This window comes from Papaver somniferum, chromosome 7 (assembly GCF_003573695.1).
Source record: "Papaver somniferum cultivar HN1 chromosome 7, ASM357369v1, whole genome shotgun sequence".
Taxonomy (NCBI): Eukaryota; Viridiplantae; Streptophyta; class Magnoliopsida; order Ranunculales; family Papaveraceae; genus Papaver; species Papaver somniferum.
The window spans coordinates 129,237,909-129,251,480 of NC_039364.1; the positions used below are offsets into that span (position 1 = coordinate 129,237,909).

The 13,572-nt window shown below is 35.6% G+C and overlaps 1 long non-coding RNA gene across 1 annotated transcript; it reads left to right on the top strand.

Moving 5' to 3' along the window:
• The first annotated feature begins 205 nt into the window (after window positions 1-205).
• On the top strand, window positions 206-3,021 carry LOC113298400. Its single transcript, XR_003334190.1, has 3 exons — window positions 206-1,619; window positions 2,283-2,360; window positions 2,856-3,021. It is a non-coding gene; the product is annotated as an uncharacterized LOC113298400 (long non-coding RNA).
• Window positions 3,022-13,572: the final 10,551 nt, after the last annotated feature.

Consider the following 13,572-nt stretch of genomic DNA (forward strand, 5'->3'; position numbering starts at 1 on the left):
AAATGGACTACTCGAACGTGTCAGTCAGATACCTTACGAAGAAGTAATCATCAGATTGATTTGAAGGGAAAAATAGTCTTTTTACAAATAGACTGACCCGGGCTTCCCTTAGCGAAGCAAGTGAGTGAAATAGTATCATCTTTGGTCTTATCTTCACCAACCGAGAAGATAAATTCATTCTCTTCTTCTTATCTTCTTATTTCTTCTTTCTTCTTTTCTCTTTTCTTTTCTTCTCCTGTTCTTCTTTCTCCGGCGAGTTTGAGAATCAAATAGAGATTTTGCAGTTTTTTGTATGAGGCGAAAGGTCAAGGTAGGGTTGGTGATGGTGAAGCTCGTTGAGAAAGAAGAAAGGAATTAGAGAAAGTGAAGTGAGGGTTTTGTATGATGAAGACTTGGAAGATGAAATTAGAGTCACGGGTGAATGTTTAGAGATGGGTCTGACGTGAAATAGGGGATACGATTGAAAAATCACTAGAATCAAAGAGTTAGGGTTTGTAAGTAGAACTCAGAGATTAGCTAGAGGATGAATTTGAGGTTCTAAGAGATTGATTAGAGATGGGGTTTTGATTGATTTGAAGATTTGAGTGGATGTATCGAGTTTGAATCAGAGAAGCGAAGATTAGAAATTGAATTAGGGTTTTGTTGAGAGTTGAAGATGGCAATAAAGATTAGGAGTCTGAAATCGAGAAAAGAGAAGTAGAATTAAGAATCAGTTGATGGTGATGATGGATACTTAGGGTTTTCATTTGAAATTGAGAATAGAAGACTAATATCAGAGACTAATTGATGATTGTGGTGTTGCTTCAAAGACTGTTTCAAACTCAGGGGAGATGGAAATTAGGGTTTCAGCATCAGTGGGTGGTGGAACAACAATTCAGGGAAGACTATTATTGGGTAAGCCTCTTTGTAGCTTAATTTCACTGTTTGAAGTTGAATTGTTTAGTTTGTATGTGATTGAGTAGTTTCAGTTGGTTGAATGGTTTATGAATTAAAGACAGGAAGGTGATTTTGGTTGTGCAGGTGAACTTTAATGGTTGTAGTAGGGGTTTGGATTTAGTAATGCTACAAACTGTTGGAGTTTGGATATAAATTTGGGTTGTGAATGAGTTATAAGTATGAACTGAGTTTGTGTTGTGCAGAGTTGTGTGAATTGAGTTCTGGATGGATGTTAGGTTATTACTTGAGAAGATGTTATGATTGTCTAGATATAGAAATGATTGCAGGTACAAGAGAATGTGTTTGAAGTTGGAGTGGTATATAAGGATGGTGTAGTTGTGGTATTTTGAATGTTGCAGTAGTAGTTGGCATATGAGATGCATATAAGAAGATGGACTGAGTTGTTTTGGTTGAATTAGATTGAGATAGAGATATGTAGTTGTGAAGGAGATTTGTCATTGTTGGATGATAGAGCTCAACTTGGTGGTGCTGTGAGATGCAGGGAGAAGGCTTGAGATGGGTGTTTTGGCATGAAAATGTGTTGATGTTGTCAGAGTTGATATGGGTTTGGTTGCAGAGGTTTGTATTAGAATGTAGTGAAACTGAATGAATAAAAGTTAGATGGTTGATTATAGAGTTGTAGATAGTGTTGGATGTGAGAAGCTTGGAACTGCTTATTGCAGGTAATTAAAGTTAATGTTTGTAAATGAAATTCATTATTGTTTTGTATTTGAATTGAAGTTGAATTGTTAAACAAGAAGTTGAGAATAAGATTAGAGTTGAAGTTTGTCTGGAATAGAATTGTTGCCTGTTAGTCTAGCTGACTCAGCTGAATCAGTCTTAGTGACTGAGTTAACCCAGTCTTGACTCATTTGACCAGAATAGTTAGACTTTGACTTCTCTGACTTTGACTTGACTAGACTCTAGACTCTGACCTTGACTTTAGACGTGGACCGTCAGTTGACCCGTTGATTGTCAGCGACCGTTAGTTGATTCTAATGGACCAGGCCTTAGATTAATCGGCCAGAATAGAGGACTTGGGCTTAAAACTAGTTTCACTAATTAGATGTCTTGGACCGTTATGGTCTGAATTAGTACTTGGTTACTTCTACAAAGTTGTAGATATCTTTAAGACTTATCAAATGTACTATATAATCAATCTAATTGGATTAATAAACTCTTAGTTATGCTAAGGATAGATAATAAAGAGTGTATAACCATAATGGGCTTAGAACCATTACATACTTCACTTAGCTTATAACTAGAGAATTATATGAGATTATGTTATGAGCCTTGTGTGAGCCTTTTGGCTAGATTCTTAGAGTTCTTGTGTGATTAACATTTAGTTATTAACAACGATCGATTCAAAGGATGAACCAGTGGATCATGGATCTCGAGGTAGGCGAGGCTTGTCATCAAAAGAGGTGGGAATCGATAACGAACTCTCTTGTATTCATTATTGTTTTACAAATCAATCTTGGTGTTGTGAAATTCATGCATATCTTGTATGCTCTGTGTGGTATGAGATGTGTGCCGACACAATATCCAGTATTCTAATGAGTGTGGTTAGCACGAATATTACCTAATGAGTGTGGTTAGCACGAATATTATTCTTCCTTTATATCCAGTATTCTAATGAGTGTGGTTAGCACGAATATTACCTAATGAGTGTGGTTAGCACGAATATTACTCTTCCCTTATGTGCGGCAACACACATCTCATACATGGATGTTTACTGTTATTTATGGATGTCTTTGAAGAAGTTTTTACTTTGTGTTTTACTGTCTTTCTATGTATTAAGGATTGTCGATAAAACCTGCATTGTCTTCGAATCATATTCATGTTTACTTGAAAGCTAGTTGTTATTCCTGCGGGGTACCCCTTTTAGGGATATTGTGCTCACCCATTCCCACTTTCAGTTTCAGAGACAGATCAAGATGTGCATGTGACGATGAAAGCTTCGAAGAATTAGTTATTTTAATTAGTTAGATTATGCTATGTTATTTTGTGTTTGTATTCTATTTTTAAATCAACTCATTATTGAATATGTATCATTTGAGAGAAGTTCTTGTATATATATTTCAGAGTGGGGATAGTTTTCGGGTTAAGTTTTGTAGCAGATTTCTTAATTGAATGTTTAAGTAATTGATTTAGATTCTTAGTGCATCTTTATTTAGTTAATCTCTTAGATTAGTCAGCTGCTAGCTTTGGGGGCGCTACAAGTTGGTATCAGAGCTCAGTATTAGAACTTATATGGGAAAAGATAGGAATAGCCAGTGCCACTTAGTGAAATAAATTAGTTTAGTACTGGGTTGGGTTGTGAGATAAATCTTAATCACTAAAAGTTATCAATAATTAAAAGATTTATTTGGTTGATTGATTGTTTGTTTGATTGTTTGTGTATGCATGAAGTAAAAATTATAGGGTACACCAATAATTTTATCTAATAAAGATTATGGAGTAATTAGTCTAAAAAGTATGAACATGTAATAATCAAATATTAGAAAAATACTGAGATTAACACTATTGATAGATCTTGAAAGTTACACAAAAGTTTATTGAGTACCTTGACTTATACGTAACGTCAACAATTTTTAATCACATAAATGTTAATATTGTTGGGACTTAATAATATTTGTCAGAATAGTTAAAATAATAGTCCAACCATCAGTATTAATAATAAAATATTATAATAGTAATTACAGATGATAATCAAAGTAATAATAATTTTAATAAAGTAATGGTTAGCATTTATCAATTAGTATCATATTGAGTTTAACTTAACTAAAATGTCAATGAGGGTATTTAACGATAAAGGAAAATAATGATTATGATCAACTCGCTACGAAAAATTGTTAACACTTACATATGGTCAAGTTTTGTAAATTAAACTAATGACAAATTAAGAATAGTTGTTTTGTAGTTGAACTAGACGGTTAAGATAATACTTAAAAGGGCTATTTTGCGTTTCCTCCCCTGCTAAGATCGCTAATTAGCGTTTCCTCCCTAAAAAGATTGAAATTAGTGTTTCCTCCCATCGTTAGCTTTGCCATCCGTTGCTCGGTTAGCTGAGTCATCACCTGTGCACGCGTGGCATAAATTGTACACATGTTTTTTGATCGTCCCAAAATGCCCTCGACTAAATCATTCTTTATCGTCTACTGCCCTCAAATTCTCAAAAAACAGATCGAGATGAAAGAAATTGAGCAAATAAGCTAGGGTTTCTGAAACTTATGAAATGAATTTAGGATTGAATCGATTACTGCTGTTGTTAAAATCAAGAGATGGAAGACGGGTTTCTAGAATAGGGATAATTGAGCAGTGAGTTGATTTCAGCAAAGGAAGAATTAGGGTTCAGGTGGTATTAAAATCGAGAATAACAAGGAATAAAGTTGCTGCCGGTGATAATAAAATTGATTGATTTCCTTTCATGGGTTCGGGTGAGGGAAGAACATGGATTCAAAGATATGAAGAATTGGTCCCGTGGGAACTTTATTCCTCCAATTTTGAAGCGTGAGATTAAACAACCATGGAAGCAACAGAAGAAGAAGAAGAAGAAGATAATATTAGGAGGGAAGAAAAACCATTTTATCCTCCAATTGGAACCAACATCAGCCGCTGGTTTTTCCTTTATTTCAGATGTAATGGAATGGATAAGAGAAATCTGTGATGGATTTGAATTTGGCAGTAAAGTAGATGAGAACTAGGGTTTGAACAGAATTTGGGGATTAATGTTATAAACTGCGATTGAGTTCGATTGGGAATGTTAATGAAGCTGTGATGATATGGAGACATGGGTTATGCTTGATTTCAGAGACAGAGAAGGTGTACTAGTGAAACAGAACTGAAATGGGTTGTTAATGGTAGCTATCTACTAATTTTGGAACGAAATTTGGGTTTTTTTTTATGTGAATCGGTCCTGAGTTTACACAAAGAAGTATGGCTTGATTGATGGAGTTGATAGCTTGGATGTCTAGTTTATAGATTAATTTTCAATGAAGAAAAGTGAACAACTGTGAAAAAATGGTGTTGGTCGTGGTTGTGCGGATTCGTAGATGTGAAGGGAGGAAGATGGTGTTGTTGGTGCCTGAATCTCCACCATTCATTATTTTAGTTCATACACATCCGTTTGATTAAATTAGTATGGAGGGTATTTCGGGTACTTCTATTTACACGTGTACAATTTATGCCACGCGTGTACAGGTGCTGACTCATCTAACTGACTTATGGACGGAATACCTAACGATGAGAGGAAACACTAATTTCAATCTTTTTGGGGAGGAAATGCTAATTAACGATGTTGGGAGGGGAGGAAACACAAAATAGCCCTACTTAAAATGTAAAAAATAAAAAGGACACTTGTTAGAATTCTTGTATCGAAATTATCTTTAGTATAACAAAATGATCCAGTAAATCTTTAAAATAAAACAAATTTACATGAAGTAGTAATAGTAGTATTCAGATGCTTAGTACAATTTTAGAATTAAAAGAAAATAAAATTGTATATTAATAGAAGTAATCATCAGATTGATTTGAAGGGAAAAATAGTCTTTTTACAAATAGACTGACCTGCGCGAAGCAAGTGAGTGAAATAGTATTATCTTTGGTCTTATCTTCACCGACCGAGAAGATAAATTCATTCTCTTCTTCTTATCTTCTTATTTCTTCTTTCTTCTTCTTTTCTCTTTTCTTCTCCTATTCTTCTTTCTCCGGCGAGTTTGAGAATCAAATAGAGATTTTGCAGTTTTTTGTATGAGGCGAAAGGCCAAGGTAGGGTTGGTGATGGTGAAGCTCGTTGTGTAAAGAAGAAAGGAATTATAGAAAGTGAAGTGAGGGTTTTGTATGATGAAGACTTGGAAGATGAAATTAGAGTCACGGGTGAATGTTTAGAGATGGGTTTGACGTGAAATAGGGGATACGATTGAAAAATCACTAGAATCAAAGAGTTAGGGTTTGTAAGTAGAACTCAGAGATTAGCTAGAGGATGAATTTGAGGTTCTAAGAGATTGATTAGAGATGGGGTTTTGATTGATTTGAAGATTTGAGTGGATGTATCGAGTTTGAATCAGAGAAGCGAAGATTAGAAATTGAATTAGGGTTTTGTTGAGAGTTGAAGATGGCAATAAAGATTAGGAGTCTGAAATCGAGAAAAGAGAAGTAGAATTAAGAATCAGTTGATGGTGATGATGGATACTTAGGGTTTTCATTTGAAATTGAGAATAGAAGACTAATATCAGAGACTAATTGATGATTGTGGTGTTGCTTCAAAGACTGTTTCAAACTCAGGGGAGATGGAAATTAGGGTTTCAGCATCAGTGGGTGGTGGAACAACAATTCAGGGAAGACTATTATTGGGTAAGCCTCTTTGTAGCTTAATTTCACTGTTTGAAGTTGAATTGTTTAGTTTGTATGTGATTGAGTAGTTTCAGTTGGTTGAATGGTTTATGAATTAAAGACAGGAAGGTGATTTTGGTTGTGCAGGTGAACTTTAATGGTTGTAGTAGGGGTTTGGATTTAGTAATGCTACAAAATGTTGGAGTTTGGATATAAATTTGGGTTGTGAATGAGTTATAAGTATGAACTGAGTTTGTGTTGTGCAGAGTTGTGTGAATTGAGTTCTGGATGGATGTTAGGTTATTACTTGAGAAGATGTTATGATTGTCTAGATATGGGAATGATTGCAGGTACAAGAGAATGTGTTTGAAGTTGGAGTGGTATATAAGAATGGTGTAGTTGTGGTATTTTGAATGTTAGATGTTGCTTGAATTGGTAATGATGTTGTTAGAGATGAATTTGGTAGAGTGATGAAATGGAATGAAGCTGTTGTTGTGGCTTAGCTAGAGATGTGTTGAATTACAGGGAGAAGGGTTAGCTAGTATTGGTAGTGTAAGTGGTGGCAGATTCATGAACTGGTTGTGCTGAGCTGTAATAGTAGTTGGCATATGAGATGCATATAAGAAGATGAACTGAGTTGTTTTGGTTGAATTAGATTGAGATAGAGATATGTAGTTGTGAAGGAGATTTGTCATTGTTGGATGATAGAGCTCAACTTGGTGGTGCTGTGAGATGCAGGGAGAAGGCTTGAGATGGGTGTTTTGGCATGAAAATGTGTTGATGTTGTGAGAGTTGATATGGGTTTGGCTACAGAGGTTTGTATTAGATTGTAGTGAAACTGAATGTAGAAAAGTTAGATGGTTGATTATAGTGTTGTAGATAGTGTTGGCTGTGAGAAGCTTGGAACTGCTTATTGCAGGTAATCAAAGTTGATATTTGTAAATGAAATTCATTATTGTTTTGTATTTGAATTGAAGTTGAATTGTTAAAAAAAGAAGTGGAGAATAAGATTAGAGTTGAAGTTTGTCTGGAATAGAATTGTTGCATGTTAGTATAGATGACTCAGCTGAATCAGTCTTAGTGACTGAGTTAACCCAGTCTTGACTCATTTGACCAGAATAGTTAGACTTTGACTTGACTAGACCCTAGACCCTGACCTTGACTTTAGACGTGGACCGTCAGTTGACTCGTTGACTGTTAGCGTCCATTAGTTTATTCTAATGGACCAGACCTTAGATTAATGGGCCAGAATAGAGGACTTGGGCTTAAAACTAGTTTCACTAATTAGATGTCTTGGACCCTTATGGTCTGAATTAGTACTTGGTTCCTTCTACAAAGTTGTAGATATCTTTAAGACTTATCAAATGTACTATATAATCAATCTAATTGGATTAGTAAACTCTTAGTTATGCTAAGGATAGATAATAAAGGGTGTATAACCATAACGGGATTTGAACCATTAGATACTTCACTTAGCTTATAACTAGAGAATTATATGAGATTATGTTATGAGCCTTGTGTGAGCCTTTTGGCTAGATTCTTGTGTGATTAACAGTTAGTTATTAATAACGATCGATTCAAAGGATGAACCAGTGGATCATGGATCTCGAGTTAGGCGAGGTTTGTCATCAAAAGAGGTGGGAATCGATAACGAATTTCTTGTATTCATTATTGTTTTACAAATCAATCTTGGTGTTGTGAAATTCATGCATATCTTGTATGCTCTGTGTGGTATGAGATGTGTGCCGACACAATATCCAGTATTCTAATGAGTGTGGTTAGCACGAATATTACCTAATGAGTGTGGTTAGCACGAATATTATTCTTCCTTTATATCCAGTATTCTAATGAGTGTGGTTAGCACGAATATTACCTAATGAGTGTGGTTAGCACGAATATTACTCTTCCCTTATGTGCGGCAACACACATCTCATACATGGATGTTTACTGTTATTTATGGATGTCTTTGAAGAAGTTTTTATTTTGTTTATTACTGTCTTTCCGTGTATTAACGACTGTCGATAAAACTTGCATTGTCTTCGAATCATATTAATGTTTACTTGAAAGCTAGTTATTATTCCCGCGGGGCACCCCTTTTAGGGATGATGTGCTCACTCATTCCCACTTTTAGTTTCAGAGACAGATCAAGATGTGCATGTGACGATGAAAGCTTCAAAGAATTAGTTATTTTAATTAGTTAGCTTCCGCTATGTTATTTTGTGTTTGTATTCTATTTGTAAATCAACTCATTATTGAATATGTATCATTTGAGAGAAGTTCTTGTATATATGTTTCAGAATGGGGATAGTTTTCGGGTTAAGTTTTGTAGCAGATTTCTTAATTGAATGTTTAAGTAATTGATTTAGATTCTTAGTGCCTCTTTATTTAGTTAATCTCTTAGATTAGTCAGCTACTAGCTTTGGGGGCGCTACACATAATACTTTATGTAACCATATTTTGGTTTATGCATCAATTAATTTTCTATTGCAACTAATAAAACGATGTACTCCCTTCGTTTCAAGAAAAGTGATACTTTCATTTTAGGCACAATTCTCGAAAATTGAATGCATAGCCATTATACAAACCACCACAAAGGATGCATAACACATCATGCAACCATATTTTGGTTTATGGATCGACTAATTTTCCGTATTAGAAAATAGTAATACTTTCACATTCCGTTTTAGGAAAAGTGATCTTTTCTCCCCGTTTCGGGAAAAGTGATACTTTCGCCCCGTTTAGGAAAAGTGATACTTTCGGGCCGTTTTGGGAAAAGTGATACTTTCACACTTTTTCTGGAACAGAGCGAAAGCATCACTTTTTCTGAAACGGGGCAAAAGTATCACTTTTTCTGAGACGAGGCGAAAGCATCACTTTTTATGAAACGAGGTGAAAGTATCACTTTTTCCGAAACTGGGAGAAAAGATCATTTTTCCTGAAACGGAATGTGAAAGTAGTCGCGGACGAACCCCATCTTCAGATTCTTCTTCGGTCGGCCCTTCCACCGTGGCAACGGTTGTACTAGTTTAGTTGAATATGCTCGACATAAAGTACCTCATGGAACAACAACATAGCTAATCATAAAATAATCAACTTGGTCGTTTAATGCTCAACATAAGACATTTTACGGAGCCTCACAGTAATACATAAAATATGGATCAGGGAAGATCAATATTGCGGAATGCACAAGGATTCATTCTATTTTCCATCACTATTCGCATAACGACGTTCAATAAACATAATCCTTGCAAACAAAAGATTTTAACCTATCTGTAGGATCAGAATCTCGCAACGATAATGTCTCAGCGAAATTATCAACTACACAACACAACAGCGTCGCAGAACAATTTCAGAAATGATACGATAAACGACGTCAGCTAGAATCACGAGAAAGATGTGATAGTTCTGCGAAAATTAAAAAGATTGCGAAATTAATATCTGTAAGGTTGCGAGAATGTCGCAAACCATACCCGAAAATAAAGGACAGATTAGCTGTCATCCACTATATATTTCCCTATAAATAGTCGTTCAAGTTGTAAAGAAAGGAGAGAGATCTTTTTGAGTAAGAAACAAGTAAATATGAGAGAGAAAGTCTAGAGCAGAGGTCATTCTTGATTCCTTTATCTTTTCTTGTAAAAACATTCAAAGATTGATCAATAAAATTAAGAGTGTAAATCTAAAAATGAGTTGAGTAATAATGAAATCATATGAGGGGTGTAGTGTAGGATTTCCTGCAACTACATAATGGCGCTAGAAACAGGGAGGTATTGAAGATTATTCTAGAAAAAGCTGAAAATTAATATTGAGATTTGTGAAGATTTAGAGTGATTGACTAAGAATTTTCCATAATTTCTTGCAATATTGTTAACATTGAAGAAATGGCTAGAAGAAGAAATACATCCGAACAACCGACTACTGTTAGAAGAAGCAAGAGAATTGCTGGGAGAGAAAGAACTGAAATGGGAGAATCTACTAGAATGAGAAGTAATAAAGAAAATCAAATTCAACACCAATTCAACAAATACTAGTACAAGGGAGGAATACATATTATGATAGGGTGAGTATACATACTTGGCAATCAAATTCGGCAGAAGAAGTAGAAGAAGAGCAACAAAACAGAAACCATAGACAGGTAGAGAGAAATCATGAAGCAGATGAAGGAATAATTCATGGAGATGAGGAAATTGGAGCGTTAGAAACGTTGAGACGAAGAATACATGAAGAAAGAAGAGCTGAGGCAGAAGAACGTGCAAATCTAACAAGGCAAAATCACGAATTAAGGATGGAGAATATAAGACTACAGAATAGAAGATCGAGAAGTATTACAAAATCATATTCAAGATCGACTAGAAGAGAAATGAGGCGAAACTCACCCACAATCAATGCTGGAAACAATATTCAAGAAGAAATATCAAATCCTAATGAAGAATATCGCGAAAATAGAGAAAGAGCTGATGATCGTTACGTTCCACAAAATGAAACTTTTGATGATGGGAAAATGGTGGAAATCAAGAGAACGGACAACGTCAGGGACGAAATGACCAAGATGGCGAAGGAAATCGAGAGGAAGGAAGAAGAATTTTACATGAAAGAGAAACTCAAAGAAATCAACAGACATTGAAGAAGAAATTGAAAGACATTATGCTGAACAAGCACGTTTAATTGCGAACGTGAAAGATTGAGAGCGGAAATGGAAGAACAAGAGCTTCAGGAGACAATTCGCCAGAACAATCACGACAATCGAGAAAGAAGGCGTACACAAAACCGGAATAACGGTAATATCAATGAAGTGATAGAATAAGAGGATGGCTGAAAGACAGCGAATGAATAAAAATGAACAAAATCATGGGGAAAATGAAGACATAATCATTTGCGAATTCAAGATAGAGATGAAGAAAAACTCGCAGAAAGACGAGATGAGGATAATGAAGAAGAAATGCAAAATTTCGCGAGAGAAGAAAGACATGAACGCAGAAGAAGAGAGGCGAAATTAAAAAGACCAATGGATCAAATTCAGGTGTAAATAAACAAATCTTGAAAGAATTAGAAGAAATGAGAGGAATGCTAAATAATAGAGGAGAAGTAGGCAGAAGACAATTGGATGAAGCAATAGAAGAAGCTGCGAAAACTCCATTTACAAGGGAAGTACAATTAGGAGGAATACCACCGAAATGCAATTTGCCCGCATTAACCAGCATTTTTGATGGAACAACTTGTGCAATTCAACACATTAAAGCCTATGTGAGGTGCATGTTACAATGGGAAAATCATGATGCCGTATTGTGCAAATATTTCGCATCCAGCTTAACAGGAGAGGCGTTAAAATGGTTTGAAGGTCTACCAAAGAATACAATAACATCCTTCAATCATTTGCAGACTACATTCTAGGGGCATATATAAGTAATAATTCTTCGCGACCTGGTATAGAAGATGTGTTTGGATTAAAACAGAGGATTGGCGAAAGTTTGAAACACCTGACTAAAAGGGAGAACTATGTGTAGCGAAATGGCTGGCCGTGTAGATGAGAGATATCTTATATTATCATTTATCAATGCTATGTTTGCAACAAACCTATTGTATGTCCAAATTTTCAGAGTCAAGAATACGATCACAATGACTGAATTGCGAGAACTTCAAGAAGAATACATTGCTCTAGAGGAAAGGCAAAATGAAATGGAATCATATCCAGTTGCGAACACCAACTCACAAACACGAATGCAAGCTTATTACCCAAGCTAATAAACACAGTAGCGAATACTTCGCAAGTACAACAAGAGAAGGTGACGGGTAACAATCAACAGAAACTGGTGGCTATGGGAAGCCGAGATCAAGAGAGTATGAAAGAGAAAGAAATTTCTACAATCGTGGTGGAAATAACAAGATTCAAAGACTCGATCAACCACAAGAAACTTATGGAGGTCAAAGACAAAACTATAATAGAGGACAAGGAGGTCACAAGGTAGTATGGGAAGAAATCAAGATGCCACCTCTAAATGCAAGTGTGGAGAAAATATGGGAAGCTATAATTTTGATGGAGAATATACCAACACCATGGAACATGGGAACGGAACCACCTCCAAACCACAGAAGCCATGAGTTTTTTCTTATCATCATTTTCATGGACATACAACAAATGATTGCAGAAATGTAAAAAGAATTATTTTGAGAATGATAGATCAAGGAAAACTAAACCACTTTTTGGTAGGGCACCACAATCTCAACCATGCCACCACCACCAGAGCATCACAAAGTGAACACGATGAAAAAGAAGGAAACATTCTTCATAGAAGTTGGTGCAAAAGCAAAAATCTATTCTGTCACTCTATCGTACATTCATATAAGACAATTGAAGATTTTCATGACATGTTTTGAGTAGAGTGTTCGCAAGAGATAATGATGGAAGAGAAATTATGAATATTGCGAAAATCTCGCCACTAGAGGAATGGCAGAAACAGATCATTTCTTTTACCGCAGAAGAAATTCCCGAAGGAGAGGTGCATGATAATCCATTGGTAGTAAAATTAGAAATTAATCCAAAACCGAAAGAAGATGAGGATGATGAAGCTGAAGATTCATGGGCAATTAATAGAATTCTAATCGATACTGGAAGCTCTGTGAACATCTTATTTTATCATACTTATAAAACTATGGGAGGAAGAGATGATGATCTTATACCATCAACATATAAGATATATGGTTTTAATGGTACTGCTAACAAGCCTAAAGGGGAGGTTACTATGCGAATTCCATTGAAGGGAATATCTTCCGAAATCTTATTCTGTGTCGTTGATGTAGAATCACCCTACAATGCGTTAATTGGTCGACCTTGGCTACATGGGATTCTAGGTGTAGCTTCAACTTTCCACCAGTGCATCAAATTCCCTCACCCCAGTGGTGTAGGAATCATAAAGGGAGATTGGGTTGAAGGAAAGAGGTGTTACGAAACTGAGATAGAATCTTGCGAAGGAAGAGCAAACAAGAAGGAAAATGGCGACACAAAATCAAAGATACACAAGAAGTGAGAGGTTGATGGTGGATGCAATCGAAAGAAAAGAAGAAAGATGTTGCGAAACTAATGCTAGCTCAGAATAAAAATGATGAACATACCACTACCAAGGAAGCAGTAGCAGAAAATAATAAAGAAGCAGAGGATGGCAAAGGTAATAAAAACAAGAAATGTATGAATGATTAAGTTGTTGCGACACTCTCGCAATAAGTAAAATTCTCAAAATACATTTTATTGAATGACAAAATTGAGATTGCGAAATCAAATACAATATGATGATTCGAGACTCTCGCAGA